This window comes from Mytilus trossulus, unplaced genomic scaffold (assembly GCF_036588685.1).
Source record: "Mytilus trossulus isolate FHL-02 unplaced genomic scaffold, PNRI_Mtr1.1.1.hap1 h1tg000024l__unscaffolded, whole genome shotgun sequence".
Lineage (NCBI taxonomy): Eukaryota > Metazoa > Mollusca > Bivalvia > Mytilida > Mytilidae > Mytilus > Mytilus trossulus.
The window spans coordinates 748143-766726 of NW_026963290.1; the positions used below are offsets into that span (position 1 = coordinate 748143).

At 32.6% G+C, this 18584-nt stretch overlaps 1 long non-coding RNA gene across 1 annotated transcript; it reads right to left on the reverse strand.

Annotated features, from left to right (window-relative positions):
* Positions 1 to 4089: 4089 nt before the first annotated feature.
* Positions 4090 to 8589, reverse strand: LOC134698946 (uncharacterized). The gene is made up of 4 exons (XR_010103507.1): positions 8523 to 8589; positions 6089 to 6162; positions 5746 to 5791; positions 4090 to 4200 (listed from the first exon to the last, which is right to left on the reverse strand). It is a non-coding gene; the product is annotated as an uncharacterized LOC134698946 (long non-coding RNA).
* Between the last annotated feature and the right edge of the window lie 9995 nt (positions 8590 to 18584).

Below are 18584 nucleotides of genomic sequence, written 5' to 3' on the forward strand. Positions count from 1 at the left end.
ATAGATGTCGTTGTTGTTGGCGTTGTAGTACGCATTGTTAGTAAGGTTGTTGACAATGGAATAGACGTCGTTGTTGGTAGTGAATTTGTCGATGAAGTAAACATAGTCGAAGTAGACGATGAAACTAATGTATCTCGTGTTGACAGTGACATTACTGATGAAATAGACGTATTTTGTTTTGACAATACAGGAGACAAAATGGATGATATTGATGTTTGACTTGATGATTCAGTAGACGAAACACTGTTATCTTCTAAAATTCCCACAACTACGACCTCAGGTCGCTAATAAATAAATCAAATGAATAATAATTAGTTATATATTTACTATCATAATTTTAAAAACAAAATAGGTTTTTAAAAAATGCATTGGGTGCACGATTTTGAATGCAATCGTATATACTAGGATTCCGTTAAATTGCACGTGTGTATTATAACGAAGATGAATTGTTTGATTTGGTTGATCCGTATTGAATATCTGTATCTCTGGTGACCACGTAGATGTCTGTTGTAGAAGTCACAATTCTGTCTTTTTTTCCTCGATTTGTAACGAGGCTCATATCTTAATAATTTTCTCGTACTGTCCTAAATCAGTTTTAGTTATTCGTTGTTTTTCTGTGGTTAACGTGTCGAAATGTACTACTTACTATTTATTTACATATTTCTCTGTTCTCAGGTTCAATCCACCATTTTTCTTAAAATGTCCTATACCAAGTCAGGAATATGGCAGTTGTTATCTAATAGCTCGTTTCTTTCTATGTATGCATTGTTTTTTTAGGTGTTTTTTTGTTGCACTTCAGTGTTCTATTGTTTGATGTTTTTCCTCTTATAAGTTTACATTTATTTGATTTCTATTTATAGATATTGAAATTCCAATTTGTACTTAAAGAATTCTGGATTCCACTGAATTCCGATTTTGAATGTCAAAAATCATGTAAAATTTCCCATAAATTTATTATTGTGTGTAGGGCTAGTAATAATATAGAAAGAACAGTTTTCTACTGTCAAGAAAAGTAGAGACAATCTTGCATTTTCAAATTTCAAAATCCAATAGATTTTCAAAAGTTCCTGGTTATGACTCTGCGAATAAAACAAACAGGAGGAACTGACTTTAAAATATTTGTTTTTAAATTAACATGCACTTTTAAGCACACAACAGGTAGCACAGTACTATTTTTGTCATTTCAATTATCTGGAGAAAAGATTAAGTCAAAATCGGACCATGATAGTTATGTGCAAAATAAAAGTGTTAAATTAGAGAACATTGGTTGTCCTTTAAAAAATCCTAAAGGCATTGACATATACAGTTGGCAATGGTGTTGATTTATAATTAATACAATCTTGTCTTTTTGTTTGATCTTTAGCAGGAAAAATATAAGACTGATTTGTCTTTTATGTCTTTGCTATATTTGATCGTTTAATACTTTATAAAATTTCTTATTGGTATTAATAATTTTGGGTTGACCAAACTTCAAGGGAATAGGCATTTCGAAGAGGTTGAAGAAAGACTTTTGAAATAAGGTGTTCATCGTCTTCTTTATAACTGCAAGGTTTATCAAAGGAAAAGTGGAAAGCTATCAATAATATTTCTTTTCTCATAGTGACCTGTAATGGAATACGACTCAGTATCGTTTTATTCCTAGTTTTTAGTTTATTTTAGTTTCCTGTACTTGAGATAAAGGATACCACGTAAACAGCTAGATTGTTTACTGAATTCATAATTTAAACAACAACTGAATATAGAACGTGATTATTTGTTGACAAGTGGAATTTACGAACAAAAGATGTCTTTATTTTTGCTTTGTTGACCTTTTAAAATTTACAAAGCAACATTCCTGCAGCTTCTACCTACATTTCTCTGTCGATTCTATACTTCTTGTCGTGAATTTGCTAGAAAACAATGTTGCCTACAAGAACACTACTGGAATATGCATCTAAGTCGTATAGCTGATGTGATTTTTCCGAAGGAAGAAGTAACCTTACGATTTCCTGGTGATTATGCATTATATGTATCACAGACGCCACTGGTGTTCCATTTGTAGTTGCATCAAAACTTATCCGTTTTATGACTTATCATCGAATGAAAAATCACTACTACTAATTATGAGAAACACTAGGTTGCAACTAACAGTATATACTGTCCTAAGAAGTTTACCCGTATTTTAAGTATGTTTTTTTTTATTGTAATTGTGTTTCATTTTAAGGTGGTATGGGTATTTATCGCCATCTTGGATTGTAAAAAACAGAGAATCTAAGGTCAAGATGTTCAATGAAGTTAGCAAAATTTGATGCAAACTGGTATTTAAAGGGGAGGTAATTCTTAAATAGTGCATTTTCTCAAAGAGTGTACATGTATTTTTTATATTTTGTATATAAGCAGGAAAAAAACGCATGATTATCCCATCTTTTCTTTTGATATTCTCAAAATATTTTTTAAAAGTTATCTATATTTTTTTTTACAATTCTATTATTTCATTTAGCTTCTAATCACATAATGATATTTTTCTTGTATAATTATTTGTCAGGTACCAGGATTATATCTAATACGCCAGGCGCGCGTTTTGTCTACATCAGACTCATCAGTGATGCTCAGATCAAAATAGTTATGAAGTCAAACAAGTACAAAGTTGAAGAGCATTGAGGACTACTGTCCCGAAATTCCAAAAATTTGTGCCAAAACAAACTGTCACAATGGGCGGTGACCTATTGTGACAGGTTTTTGACGGTTCTGTTATCCATTCGTTCGATGGTTTTTAATCATTTGAATTTGCCATTTGTTTAGGGACTTTACGTTTTGAATTTTCCTCGGAGATCAGTATTTTTGTGATTTTACATTTACTGTTTGCTGTTTAGATATTCTCGATATCGATAATTTGTCAATTTTCTAATGCATTGGGATACGATTGTCATTGTATGATGCATGACCAACTATTATGATTTGGAAATAATGCTTAGAGTTGTCACATTGGCACTCACACCACATCTTCCTATATCTATAAACATAATGTGTCATAATCGAATTAAGATTGACACTGAATGTGTATTCTCCCTAATCAACACGACGGGGTGCCATATGTGTTTTTACCTTCGATACACCGAAGATAACCTTAGTTTTGATGAGGCTTATTTTTCCTCAGTCTTTAATTTTCTATGTAATGTTTTATGGAACTTGATTGTCATTTATTTTTTTACCATGACATGTTTGTTTGGTTTTTTTTATACTTGCTATCTCCGTTGATATCTTCTATCAAAGGATTTTAAATCTTCCGGCAAATTAATTCACAATTAAATGACAGTAATTCCTGTACCAAGTCCGGTATATGACAGTCGTTATCCAATCGTTTGAAGTTTTTGAGCTTTTAATTTTACCATTTGCTTAGGCCCTTTCCTTTCAGAATTTTCCTCTGAGTTCGATATTTTTGTTATTTTACTTTTCACCGCTGTTCAAATCCCATAAAACTTTGAAAATGATATGAATCAATTTTAATAAAAACACAAAAAATTTAGGAGAATCGAATGAACACCAAAAAGTGCGATACCGGGTGAGTCGACGACAAATGCGTCTACTACTATGCATGCATCACCTGCCGTGCGAATCCACTATCAGGAATATGACACCATCTTAGGAAAGGGAGCAGATACTTGCTTAGATACCCTTGTTAGAGATACATGTGATTATTACCATGATAGAACTTCTTTTCTAATTCTATAACCCATTATTTATGATGATGATATCGGTATCATTCATTGCTCAACCATATTTCAGATCAACATATAACCCAGAGAACTGATAGTTTAGTATTGGCATGTATGTGGTACTGTTATAAATGATGTGCAATGGAACATGTCTATTTAAGAAGATACTTGTGTGTGTGTAAACATTTCAACAGTTTAAAAACAATACGCTGATAGTTAAAAACTAAACTAGAAAGAGGCATTATACTTTTAATTTCAAATTTCAAATTAGCTGTTTCAATGTCATTAATGATTTTGTAAACCAATCAATTATTTAATAAGTTGCTTACCATTTCTTGAAAATCATTTGTACAACTTCTATTAATAACTACATGACCATATTGATCTGCTGTAAAAGTGCAATTTGGCAAGACTAACGATCCATTTTTATACGATACTTCTATGATTGTAACTTGTGAATTTTGTAGTAATCCTAGTAATGTAATGTCTCCGTTTTCGTTGCATTCTTGAAATAAAATTAAATAGAATGAAAGGTTATACATTTTTTTAAAGGAGAGGACGATACTAATGAAAAAATAAAAAAAATAACACACATACCAAAAAAAAAGCATCTTAAATTTAACGAATATATTACTACAAACAACACTCAGGACAACACTACAAAAACTATCAAGATGTAGATGATGTCGTAATCGGATAAATGAGGACGGTATTGTGTCCACGAAATCTAGGCCCATTGTAGTCGATATTTTAGACAGATCATTCAATTCATTTTATCCAAACAATATAACACCGTTGTTTTGAAAACTTCCTTGTACGTAGCGACCCGCTATCAGGGAAAAGTAAGAATAGATTTCAAATATTGTATCAACTTAGAGATATACTAGCATACTTTATATGCCCAGCTGGAATTTGACTACAGATAGAAATTTCACTACTGAAAACAAAAACAAAAATGATCTTTTTTGTAGTAGAGTATAGTATCATTAATGTTATTCTTAATAGTAAATTATTTATAAATTATTCAGTGACAGGACACTATCTATCAAAGAGAGGCACGCAAAATATACTAAACGGCTATTCAAATTAAACGATGACAAACTGACATCTTGGTAAAAACAACGAAAACCGAACGAAAGGCATATGAAAGTCTACAAAACACAACAAAAGATTAAACAACGCGTACCTCAACAATAACCACTAGACATCAGGTGTTTTGGAAGGGTATGCAAATTATCATTCACATTTGTCGGCAGAATTAAAACTGTATATCATCCATTTTAAGTTATCACAGGAAGCTTCGGGCTCAATCCATATTAAATTTTACTGATCCTATATATGTCATATAAGCTTAATAGCATACTATGTACCTAGTGGTAATGTTACAAAAGAGACTTTTTGTCGAAATGCGAATTGGTATCGGTTATGCTAATACTAACACTGGGTTGATACCTCTTCTGAAGGACTATTAGTCTTAAGGGGTCTCCCATTACCAGATAAATCCAGTACTGGCATGAAGCTACGGATATTTTTTGTTTGAAATTTGTTTTTGTAAAAAAAAATCAATTATTTATTTATTATGGAATGTGTCTTCCTCAAGCAAGCCTCTGATTCCCTGTCCAAAATTTACCTATGTTATGCCCTTTTGTTTTGGTTTTAAACAGTCTTCAACGTTTATGATAGATTTTGGAAATTCCATTATATTGGCCTCGATCATCACTGAAGAAACAATTTATCAACGACTTCGGATCTGGTGCATTAAAATTGGAACTGTTTATTTTTATTTCCTGTCGGTTCATCGGACAGCCCCCCCCCCCTCCCCCCCCCCACCCCGAAACCCTACACAATTTCACTAGACCAGTTTATTTGACAGTTTATGTACTCAAAGTCTATGAGATAAACATTAGTGTTTTCACGGGAAATCCTATCTCTAATGAAACATTATCAAACATGGGGCTGAGTGTCCTTGGATCATTAATAAAACATGATTCCAATTTGAAAATCAATTATTCTAGCTATTTTGTCTTTTGTATTTTAAATGTACACATACCGTAGCTGTACTGTTGAGATTCTTCTTTCGTGAAAACCACAAGACCCTAAAATTGGTAAAAAAAATATTTTAAGGTTTCTTTTCAAACTTTTATGGTCAAAAATCCTATGATAGCAATTGTATACCGACAGAATAATGGTTACTGGAGAATTTTATACAAAGCATCATACTTATATAGAATTACTAAATATATTAAACAGAAATGAAGAATACATTGTATTCAACCAGTTGTATCATTGCATATGTAAAAAATATTTCGAATGAATAAAATATAATCGTATTAAAAAGTAATATCACCAGTCACAACACCAATTCAAATAAACACATATAAATACTAACTTACTAAACAAGTTATTAATATAAAGTTCCTATAGATCCAGTCAAATGCACATTTTTCCATAATCTGTTAAAACAATTCTGTAATTGATAACTATTTAACATTAATGTATTGTTTTAGAATATAGTTTTTTCTACTAGTATGTAATACAAGTTAAATAATGTCTCACAATATAAAAGTATTGAAATAATAAGTGTTTATAAGACAATTGAGAGCTACAGATTACAGTGACCAATCTACTGATAGTAATGTTGTTCAAATATTTTGTTTTGGTACCTTTCTTTCAAAAAAAAGGTTTACTGAACAGTTAATTTACAAATACGACATTTCAATGACAATTCATGTCAGCATATGGGTGCTTAGTGTTCAGTTCATGATACCCTTGTGGACAAAACGTTCAACAGAATTTGTATAGACCAAATATTGTAATAACTCGTAACAGATACTAGGTTTATAATTTAGTACAGTAGACTGGTGCTAATCACACAAGGTTGCTTTTCAGTAGTACCTAGATTAAAAACAGTTGGAAAACCAAATTAATAACAAAGGCCATTGAAAACTAAAAGGTTCCTGGTTCCAACTTTTGCAAACTAGAGGCTCACCTTGGTCTATGTGATTATTAAACAAAGGACGCAGATAGATTCATGACAAAATTGTGTTTTGGTGATGGTGATGTGTTTGTACATCTTACTTTACTGAACAGTCTTGCTGCTTACAATTATCTCTATCTATAATGAACTTGGCCCAGTTTTCAGTGGAAAATGTTAGTAAAAATTTACAAATTTTATGAAAATTGTTAAAAATTGACTTTGAAGGACAATAACTCCTTAGGGGTTAATTGACCAATTGGGTCATGTTGACTTATTTTAAGGTCTTACTTTGTTGTACATTATTGCTGTTTACAGTTTATCTCTATCAATAATAATATTCAAAATAATAACAAAAAACGGCAAAATTACCAATTCAGGGGCAGCAACCTAACAACGGGTTGTCCGATCCATCTGAAAATTTCAGGGCAGATGGGTCTTTACCTGATTAACAATTTAACTCTGTCAGATTTGCTCTAAATGCATTTGTTTTTGAGTTATAAGCCAAAAACTGCATTTCACCCTTATGTTCAATTTTTGCCGTGGCGGCCATCTTGGTTGGTTGGCCAGGTCACGCCACATATTTTATAAACAAGATACCCCACAGATGATTGTGGCCAAGTTTGGTTAAATTTGGCCCAGTTGTTTCAGAGGAGAAGATTTTTGTAAAAGATAACTAAGATTTACGAAAAATGGTTAAAAATTGACTATAAAGGGCAATAACTCCTAAAGGGATCAACTGACCATTTCGGTCATGTTGACTTATTTGTAAATCTTTTTTTGCTGAACATTATTGCTATTTACAGTTTATCTCTATCTATAAAAATATTCAAGATAATAACCAAAAACAGCAAAATTTCCTTAAAATTACCAATTCAGGGGCAGCAACCAAACAACGGGTTGTCTGATTCATCTGAAAATTTCAGGGTAGATAGATCTTTACCTGATTAACAATTTTACCTATGTAAGATTTGCTCTCATTGCATTGGTTTCTGAGTTATAAGCCAAAAACTGCATTTTACCCCTATGTTCTATTTTTAGCCATGGCAGCCAGCTGTGTAGGTTGACCGGGTCAAACCACACATTTTTTCAACTAGATACCCCAAGGATGATTGTGGCCAAGTTTGGTTAAATTTGGCCCAGTAGTTTCAGAGGAGAAGATTTTTGTAAAAGCTAACGACGGACGACGGACGATTGACGACGGACGCCAAGTGATGAGAAAAGCTCACTTGGCCCTTTGGGCCAGGTGAGCTAAAAAGTTAAAGATGTTAAAAAAACATAATATTTAGAAAAGTATCAAAGTTTTATTGACTCTGGATTTATGAGAAATGACATAATCAAATATTTCCTTATCAGCAAAAGAGCATTAACAATAGAGTTGGTGATACCCTCAATGATGAAAGTTAACACAGTCGTGTACCAAGTCAGGAATATGACAGTTGTTGTCCATTCGTTTGATGTGTTTGAGCTTTTGATTTTGACAGTTAATAAGGGATTTTTCGTTTTGAATTTTCTCAGAGTTTTGTTTTGTGATTTTACTTTGTTTTCGAACCGGTTGTATAAAATGCAAAACAGTAGTAAACCGCTGTTCAAAAGTCATAAATCTATAATATTACGAGAATACAAATCCGGGTTACAAATTAAAACCCAGTGAAACACACCAACTGTAAAAACTCTTTATCGATACCAAGCTGTCAACTGAATGCGTCATACGCGCGTTTCGAATCTTTTCTCGTGTTCTGAAACTTTTTGTTTGGGTACTATCACTCATCACATATTACTGATTCAAAAATCCTATCATAGAATTTTTTTATTTTAAGAAAAAAGAATAAATTTTACGAAAAGAAACTTACCTTTGGTTATTATCCATAACAACATACCAGGTCAATTGATAAAGTCTTCGTTATCTGTTTACATTAAACATTGTGTATTTGTGTATACGTATTCTATTAATTTTGGTTATGAACGTTTAATTCAAATGTTTTTTATTATTTCTTTATCTTCCTTCTTCTACCTCAGAACCTCCCTACCTATTGTGTACACATTATTGTTATGCCTTCTTATTAGTTTCGTCATTAGAAACTAAACCCATCGATAATGTAGCAATGATGTTCGAAATTTCAAATGACATTTTTAGGTTATATTCGATGTAATCTATAAGTTATATTTATTAATATACAAAATGCAAAAAAATAATAGATTCGAAGTACACAAGTTCTGAAAGTCCTTATTAGATCAAAAATAATCATATCATGTCAAGCAGTATGCTCACTATAACATGGCCAAGCAGTATGTGTGTCAATATTTTATACCTTGCTAATGCTTGGTCTAAAAATTATAAACAAATATAATGCCTACCTATTTTTTAATGAGAAAGGAGCAGGATATGAAAATAATAAAATTGTATAAATAAAAGTTGTTTCCCCAAACTTATTCGGTATGCAAGAGCTTGCAGCTCCTATTCTGGCTTTGTTAAACGTCATCCGTGTCTGAGCAGAAAGTTGATGAACCAGGGTATGACAAAGAAAGTATCGTTCTGTTTTCTTAAGAAGAGTTCGTCGAAAGGTACCAAGACCTTGTTAATAAACATTCCGAATCAACTTCACAAATTATACACGATGGTCTTGAAGCAACGATCCTGGGTACTGTTTTATCATCTTAATAACGTGTTATAGTATTTTTTTATTTGACTTTATGAATATTACTTTTACTGTTTAGTTTGTTTTTGGAGAAATTCATTTGAAGTGGCTCTGAACTTATCCATCCCGTCATTGTCCTTCAATTTTCTTTTTAACATATGACGTGGCTCTGTACTTAAAAATCCCATCATTGTGTTAATGTGCCTGGATATTTTTTTTTTAATTTTGTTCATTTTTACTTATGTGCTTGTCTATTTTACTTTATATGCTTTTTTTCTTTTTTTTTTATAGTGATTAAGATCATAACACAGTTTTGACTGTTGTATATCTTATTTTGCCATTTCACCTAGTATGTCTGTTTTTGTTGACACATCGTTGTCAGATTAATGGAATTGTACACAACAGTCATACAAGTGAAAGATTTAGTGAACTATATAACCAGGATTAATCCGTCATGTTCTACATAAGAAAATGTCTGTTCCAAGTCAGGTATATCATAGTTGTTGTCCATTCATTTTAGGTGTTTGGGCTTTTAATTTTGTCATTTGATTGGGTACTTTTCGTTTTGAATTTTGCTGGGATTTCATTATTGAAGAGATTTTACTTTTTAGACCATCACATTCGTTTAGAACAAAACTGCGTGTGTGGTAGCTGAATATTCGATGTTTTCATAGAAAGTGTTCATTGCATTCATTACACGCTCTTTTCATTAATAATAATCAGACATAATGCTCGCTCATTCAATCCCATTTCTTTTTCCAGTGAACAATGCATTAGGATCAAATACTTATTTCCATATATTCAAAAGTTGAAATCATAACGAGCATTTTTACTAAGTTTTGAGCTAAATTTACACCCAAGTTACAATCTAACGGACGCAATAACGGTATGTTGGATTAACGGAAAACGTAATGCCCTTTTATTATCGTAATTAAAGTAGAAACTGCAATTGAGCATGAGGGCAGTTGTACAATTGTTTAACGAGATAGCCTGTACATATCTAAAATATTATGCATATTTGGTAGAAATGGTAGATACAAGCAATTCAAAGTCCAAATAAATATTTACCAAAGATGTAAATAGTTTAATTGATACTGATTTTGAATAATTGTAACAGCTGAGCAGTGAAATCTGTGTCTTTTTCGTTATCATTTTTTCGCGTAAATTAACACATGTTGAATGCTGTACCCCTATTTTTTTACTTTTTTACCTATTATGTCTGGGTTTCATTCGTTCACATATCGTTGTCAATATAATGGAATTGCATGCGACTCTCATACAATTTAGTGGCTTAGCTAGCTATAAAACCAGGTTTTATCTACCATTTTCTACCTGTACCAAGTCAGGAATATGACAGTTGTTATAATCCTTTCACGGATTTGGCTATACTTTTTGGACCTTTTGGATTATAGCTCTTCATCTTTTATATAACCTTTGGATTTCAAATATTTTGGCCACCGTTAATTTTATTTGACATAAATGATCAATAATGGTAAACGATATCATTGTATAATCTTGTAATTACTAGTATTCATAGAAACGTTAGTTTAATAAATTCCTGTGAAGCATCAATCCTCTATTGATGAACTACAACTACATCCTGATTGAACAACTCTTGGTACATACAATTCACATTTCTGAGCAGTCACTGAATTTGACCTGACTGAAATTATCAAACAAATTGGAATTAAAGTTGTGAAATAAAACCAGGTTTAATCCAATATTAAGTTTTATTAGACTAAGTTTTATATAGTTGTTATCCATTAGTTTGATGTGTTTGTTATTTTGATTTTAATTAGAAATTTTTAATTGATGTTTATATTAATGTTTCATGTTCTGTCCGACTCGGCTTCTGTTAAAATCATTATTTATTTAGGTGGACGATAAACATTTTATTACTAGATTTATTATGTCTGTGGTAGAGACGGCAATGTTTTCTTAACCGTCTCATGACTTGGTGCACGTGTTAAATTTTCAATCTTTGTCAGGTTTATTCAGTCAGTTGCATTGATAAGATAGTAACAGTATAGAAGTGCAAACAATTCAAATCAACCCTCCAGCCGCCCCAACACCGCCGATTATTATGAAGATGTTGTGCCTTTATGGTTCACGTTATGTTACTATAATAAATGATCAGGCCAGACATTTATGAACATTTTCTGAGTAGTTAGGGTGCCTACGTGCCTTAACGAGGAATAGTCTCATATTGATTGCTCAACAGTTCTATTTCACGTCGGTCTATGCCCACAAAGATTTACTCTTATGCGGTACCACGTGGAAAATCAAGTAAGGCTATACCGCTCGGGAACGGCTTGCTAAAGTACTCTGAGACAAGTAGACTGGTAGTCGTACACACACGTGTATGCAAATACCCCTATGGTGACGCATTTCTGTCAAAGATATGTGGCTAGCTCAGGCACAGTATTTTAGCGGCAAATTATCCTTAATTATCTGAGAACACACTATCATTTTATGTACATACTGTGTGTTTTGTGTCAACTGCAGGTAGCATGTAATTTGTTTTGTTCTTGATTTACAATATGACAGAACTGAGTGAATTACATGATACTAGAGAAAAAATATCCTCAAGCATTCACACAGTGTGCCGCGCACACTGCTCGGATAGTTAAGTATAATGTTGGCGTCAGTTAGTTTACATTCATCGCTTTTTATTCACTGACGCCAAGGAAGTTTTCTGTAACATAACGTGTTGCCCTTAAGCCCAAATATTTGTATAATAAAAATAATTATTTTATTATGTTTTATATTCTTTCAGTACTCAAACAATCAGACTGGGTATCTTGAAATACTTCCTGCTGGACGTTTACAGGCTTTATATCAACAATAACTACTTTCGTAATTATGGTATATTGTCTGTGATCGTTCTTATAGACGGTCATTAAAAGCTATCAATTATCTGCGGACAAGGTTAATTTATATGTATTTGTACATATCTCTAATCATTGTTCACGCCTGTAATTCTCTTATCAAAGGTCTATTAAGGTCAACGCATTGAGGTTTTATTAGTTAATTGGCTTTGGTCTGCTGTGTCGGTATTAACTTTGGATCATACGCTTGATGTGTATTTATTATGTTTGAAACATGTTGTATAAATGAAGGACTTTGCGATTTTAATTTTCCTCAGAGTTCAGAATTTTTGTGAAATTTCTGCTTATAGCAATCGTTGCGGGAAAAGCATACACAAAAGCTTTCAAGAAGAATTTTTTCTCTCGTTAAAATCGGTTATTAAAATAACTATGTAATTATGTGTTCGTCGTACATTTTGATTTTTAGTAGGAACAACTGCATCTTGTCGATGTTCATATCTTTACATGTGTTTGATTATTATGTTGAATGAAGAATGTAATCTCTTAACTGATGGCATTTACAGTTCACAAGATTACTATTCCATTCAAATTGGGATTGAAATATTGGGCCAAACTTTCCCATTAAATGTATTCAGATGTTTTGTATAATCCTGGTAACTTTGATAACTATATACACCACTGGGTCGATGTTACTGCTGGTGGATGTTTCGTCCCCGAGGGTATCACCAGCCCAGTAGTCAGCACTTCGGGGTTGACATGAATATCAATTATGTGATCATTTTTATAAATTTCCTGTTACAAAACTTTAATTTTTTTGAAAAACTAAGGATTTTCTTATCCCTGGAATAGATTACCTTAGCCGTATTTGGCACAACATTTTGGAATTTTGGATCCTCAATGCTCTTCAACTTTGTACTTGTTTGGCTTTACAACTATTTTGATCTGAGCGTCACTGATGAGTCTTATGTAGACGAAACGCGCGTCCGGCGTATAAAATTATAATCCTGGTACTTTTGATAACTATTTGCACGAAGAGACGTTTGTGCCCTAATGATTTAAAAGGTAATCATAAAATAAAAAAAATACTGAACTCCGAGATAAAATCAAAACGGAAAGTCCCTAATCAAAGGAGAAACCAAAATCTCAAACACACCAAACGAATGTATAACAAAAAAATTAACGGTACCAAATTTCTTGCACCAGATGCGCATTTCGACAATACATGTCTCTTCAGTGATGCTCGTGACCAAAATATTTGAAATCCAAAGCTTATATAAAAGATGAAGAGCTATAATCCAAAAGGTCCAAAAAAATTAGCCAAATCCGTGAAAGGAATCAGAGCTTTGCATGAGGGAGATACATTAATTAATTTATAATAATTTCTAATATTTTGTAACAGCAAATTTAAATAACACCAAAAAAGATGACCCCAGATATGTTGTGGTTTCCGCAATCACGTCATCCTCCCAGTTATGGACTTTCCCCTTTGTAAATTGCATTCGAGTTCGGTAGTTTTGACAATACTTTTTAAATGCCACTTGTCACCATATTTGGTTTGTGTAAGCCAGAGAGTTCTCGTTCAAAATTAAAGTCTGTGTGTTTATTTTCTGATCAAAGTTTAATCAATTAATAAATGTTTTAGTTGATCTACGATAGGTTGTGAACTTTTTTGTGTCTTTTCTTCTCTTTTTTTTTTTTATTTGCTGTAGTGTAACCTGATATTATTTGACTTATGGTTATCAATGGTTATAGAGTCCTTTCTTGGTAAATTTATACATTTGATGCACAAGTTATCTTACCATAACACAATGGGAGATGCATAGAACTACATTTGCTTTCTATATGAGTTCATAGGTCTTATTATGTATCTCTTCGAAAATTTATTACCGTTATTCTGTACGCATTAGTCTAATTGATATAAACTAAAAACAATTTAGAAAAATCGATATAGAATCGAATGAAATTAAAGATAATTCGAGAAAAGGTTGAATTGATAGGTATGCGTTCCTGCTAAAATAAAAATGATTCACCCGCCATACGAGTACCAACTGCCAAAAGTTAATAACTGAGAATTGTTCTAAATCAATACATATATAAATAAGACGACCACTCTGGTGTCTTGAGATCGGAAACATGAGTAAATACTAATTTGTTAGGGCAAACGAAATATTCTTGTAATGTCGATTTCAAATATTTCTGTTGTGTAGCCCTATTGGGAGAGTTTATTTGTGTAATGAGCACATCAATAGAATGAAATATCACTTTAAAAGTTCTATTTGTAAATTGAAAATAGTGAAAATAGATACATCAGGATAATTCAAAAATATTGTTTGTCAACAGGCTTGTTTGTTTGGTTTCGTATGGTCCCGTTGAATATAAAATATCTGATAAAGGACGTCTTTAACTTGTTTTGATGTGAGTTTTTTTCTTCGTGTTGAGGGCATCACTGTGACTTTGAGATGAAGACTTAGAAGCGCTGTTCCTTTGCATTTTTGTTGTTGTGCATTTACTGGTTTTGTGTCATGGATGAATACCACTTATTCTTTGGTTTTTTTTCTACTAATCTACGATAAGATTGGTGGGTATATGTTTCAAATTCATCAAACATTTAAAAATATAACATTTTGTAAATGTCGTACGTCCAACGGATTTCTTTTTAACCAGCAGAAACCTAACCATTTGAAAGCCAAAGGTATGTTAGAGGCTGGGTAATCAAAATGAGCATTAAGATTAAATTGTATCAATAAGTCAAATTAACAAGATTTGAATTTGTCTGAGGGAAATTGAACATTCGTTTCTAAATTATCTGTTTATTTATAAAATGATAATTTTAAAAAATGTTGTTTTTTAATCATAAATTCATCATAGATACCAGGCTTAGAACTGTGTACGCAAGACACGCGTCATCAGTGACACTCTTATCAAAAACGTGTAAAAAAGTCAATAAAGTGCAAGGTAGAGGAGCATTGAAGACTTGAAATTAGAGGTAAAAAGTAAAATAACAAAAATACTGAACTCTGAGGAAAATTCAAAACGGAAAGTCCCTAATGAAATGGCAAAATAAAATGATAAATCACATCAAACGAATGGACAACAACTGTCATATTCCTGACTTGGTATATGCGTTCTCAAACTGTAGTAAATGGTGGATTGAACCTGGTTGTATTGCGCTGAACCTTTCACTTTTTGACAGTGGCATCAAATTTCTTTATATTTATAAACAAAACAGACATAATAGGAAAAATTGTGAAAATAAGGATACAGCCATCATCACCGTGTCACAACCTCAGTCAGAACGAAAACAAACAAATACATATAACAAAGATTCACAAAAAAAGAAAAAAGAAAATTTAACAACCACATGCATTGCTGCTTAATATATATGTATTCGTAACCCAAATGACTGCATAGCGACGTGCATATCAACTCGAGTAGACTGTCGCGTGTTTGATGTTACTGAGAGTTACGTCACACATGAAGAGATATAAAAAAAAAGTGTCGTTCAAAGTACTTTCAATACTATAAGAAAACAATAACATGAATACATATCATAGAACAATAATATATATAGTGGGGTGTTAAAAGTACAAAACTACTTCCTATGTACCGAATACATACAGAAAGAAGCACGTACAAAGCACACCAGCAAAAATGAAAGATATTACAAACATTGATATAAAATAATTTTGGTGTTCAAAGTATTTTAAAACCATAATAGCATATTAAGATAATTGCATTTTAATAGAACAAAAGAATAATGGCAAGATGTTTAAAAGTGCATAGCCACGTCATATGTACCAAAGAAGAACAAAAAGTCACAAGTACAAAGCACGACAGCAAATAAAGAAAGAAAATAAAAACACATTGACGGGATGTATAAGTACTGAGCCAGGTCAAATGGGTGTTTAACCCCGCCACATTATGTGTGAATGTTTCTATCTCTAGTCAGGAAACTGTATTTCAATGGTTTTCATTTTTTAATGTGTTACATATTTGTTTTACGTTCATTTTTTTTTTTAATAAATAAGGCCGTTAGTTTTCTCGTTGGAATTGTTTTACATTGTCTTTTCGGGGTCTTTTATAGCTGACTATCCGGTAAGGGCTTTGCTCATTATGGAAAACCGTATAGAGACCTATAGTTTTTAATTTCTATGTCATTTTGGTCTCTTGTGGAGAGTTGTCCAATTGGCAATCATGTCACATCTTCTTTTTATAGTTACCAAAAATAGACCAAACACTAAAAGTAGTATTAATAGTAGAACAAAGATAAATAAAAGACCAATATAACACATTATTGAGATGATAAACAGCGTCAGTAAACAGAATATATACACCAAGACCGTCATGTATTATTTTTGAAGTTGATACGGAATCAACAAGGTCTTGGTACCTTCCGATGAACTTTTATGGTGGTATATACAAACATGTCAGTACCAAAGCCTGAATACTGAGCAAACGATATCAACAGCAGTATTCAGCAGTGGTATCAACCCAGTGCTAGTGAACAAAATTTAAACGTTTTCGTGTGTCCGACGTGCTTTTTCTGTAATTACCTTCTCGGGATGGCTCAAACCTATACATTAAAGTATTATTAATCTTAAAAACGATCATACATAATGTCAAGCCAAAAAAATAATAGTTTTTTATTGATTCTTTCATGTGAACCCTGGACTGGAATGTTTTTTTTTACTTTTTGTGCATTGAAATCAAGTCCAAATGTGCTTAGGAACCTTCGCTGAAACATGTTTTCTGTCAACTGATCAGAAGAATAATCACTAATATAAGAGTATAAAACGGCGTGATTTCATGACAGTATGTTTAGAATGTTGATATAAAATAAGAAGATTAGGTTTCAATTGCCAAGGAGGCAGATCTCAACAAGTGACCAAATGACACAGAAATTAACAACTAAAGATCACTGTACGACCTTCAACAATGAGTCAAACCCATTTCACACAGTCAGCTATTATGAAAGACCCCGGAATGAAAAATGCATAGCAATTCAAGCGAGAAAACTAACGGCTTATAGTATGTACAAAAAAGGATAAACAAATATTATATACAGCAACAAACGAAAACTCCTGAATTACAGTCGACTGACTACGGACAGGCACAGACAGAATGTGGCGGGCGCTTAATCCTACCTTTATCCTGAGATAATGGTTCAACTTGAGGTTAAATGGTTACATTAGCTTGTATAATTATTGAAATATATCATTTTTACTTCTCTCATTCGGGAAAAGATTTCATTTAAAAAATATGCGTATTGGTCGAGGGTGATACGGCATGTGATACGGATTTTACCATGTATTATACGCTTTATCATATATTTCAACAGAAGAGTATAATATTTTATGAACTGTTTTCTGATCCATAGCACTGGGTTACCTTCAGTTCTACTTGTTTCAAAGGCCTAAAAGAACTGCTCAATTATTCGAAGCACCATAGTTACCTTACAATTATAGTCGACTGACTACGGACAGGCACAGACAGAATGTGGCGGGCGCTTAATCCTACCTTTATCCTGAGATAATGGTTCAACTTGAGGTTAAATGGTTACATGAGCTTGTATAATTATTGAAATAAATCATTTTTACTTCTCTCATTTGGGAAAAGATTTCATTTAAAAAATATGCGTCCGTTTCGTTGTGCGAAGCGAATTAATGATCTGTCTAAAGGGGCCACTAATCCAAAAACGCATGTTTAGGAGAGGGGGGATAGGAGGAGTCCTAATCCCGAAATCCCGAGCTTAAAAACGCGAAATCCCGAGGTCCCGAATTTAAATAAAGTTAAATCCCGGATCCCGAAATTTGAAGAAAAAAAAAATCCCGGATCCCGAAGGGGTAAATCCCGAAATCCCGAGCTTAAAAACACCCGATCCAGGAGTCCCGATAAAGGTCCTATCCCCCTCTTAGGAGGTGTATACCTTAGAGGGTTTAACATGGCCTGTTTGTTCAAAAATATATATAGCTGCTCTAAATATTGTATTATAGTCCTGCTCAATGGGTCGTGTTTGCCTAAAACTCAATACAACGTTTAGATGAGTGATCGACCTTTGTTTTCTGTTATGAATTGGTAATGTTTGTTTTTACTTGTTGTCAATCAATTGTTCAGAGTTTTTTTTATTCCATGTTTTTATAAAAAAAAAAATTCTCGGCGCTTCATATTTTTCGGTTTTTAATTTTTGTTTCGTTTTGCTTCGTTTTTATGTGTTGTTGCTTGTGTGTGCTTTTTTGTTACAAATATCACCATTATCTTTATAAAATTGCAGTATAAAAACGAACGGATGGGATTCGAAGGGTCAGAATCGCGCTTTTCGGATTCATCTTCATAAGGAACTACGTTAATAGCTGAGGGTCAAGAATAAAATAGTACTTATAAGTTAAATACGTGAATATAATTGAACCGCTATGAGTCTAACCATGTTTTGCTGAAATGCAGACGATCC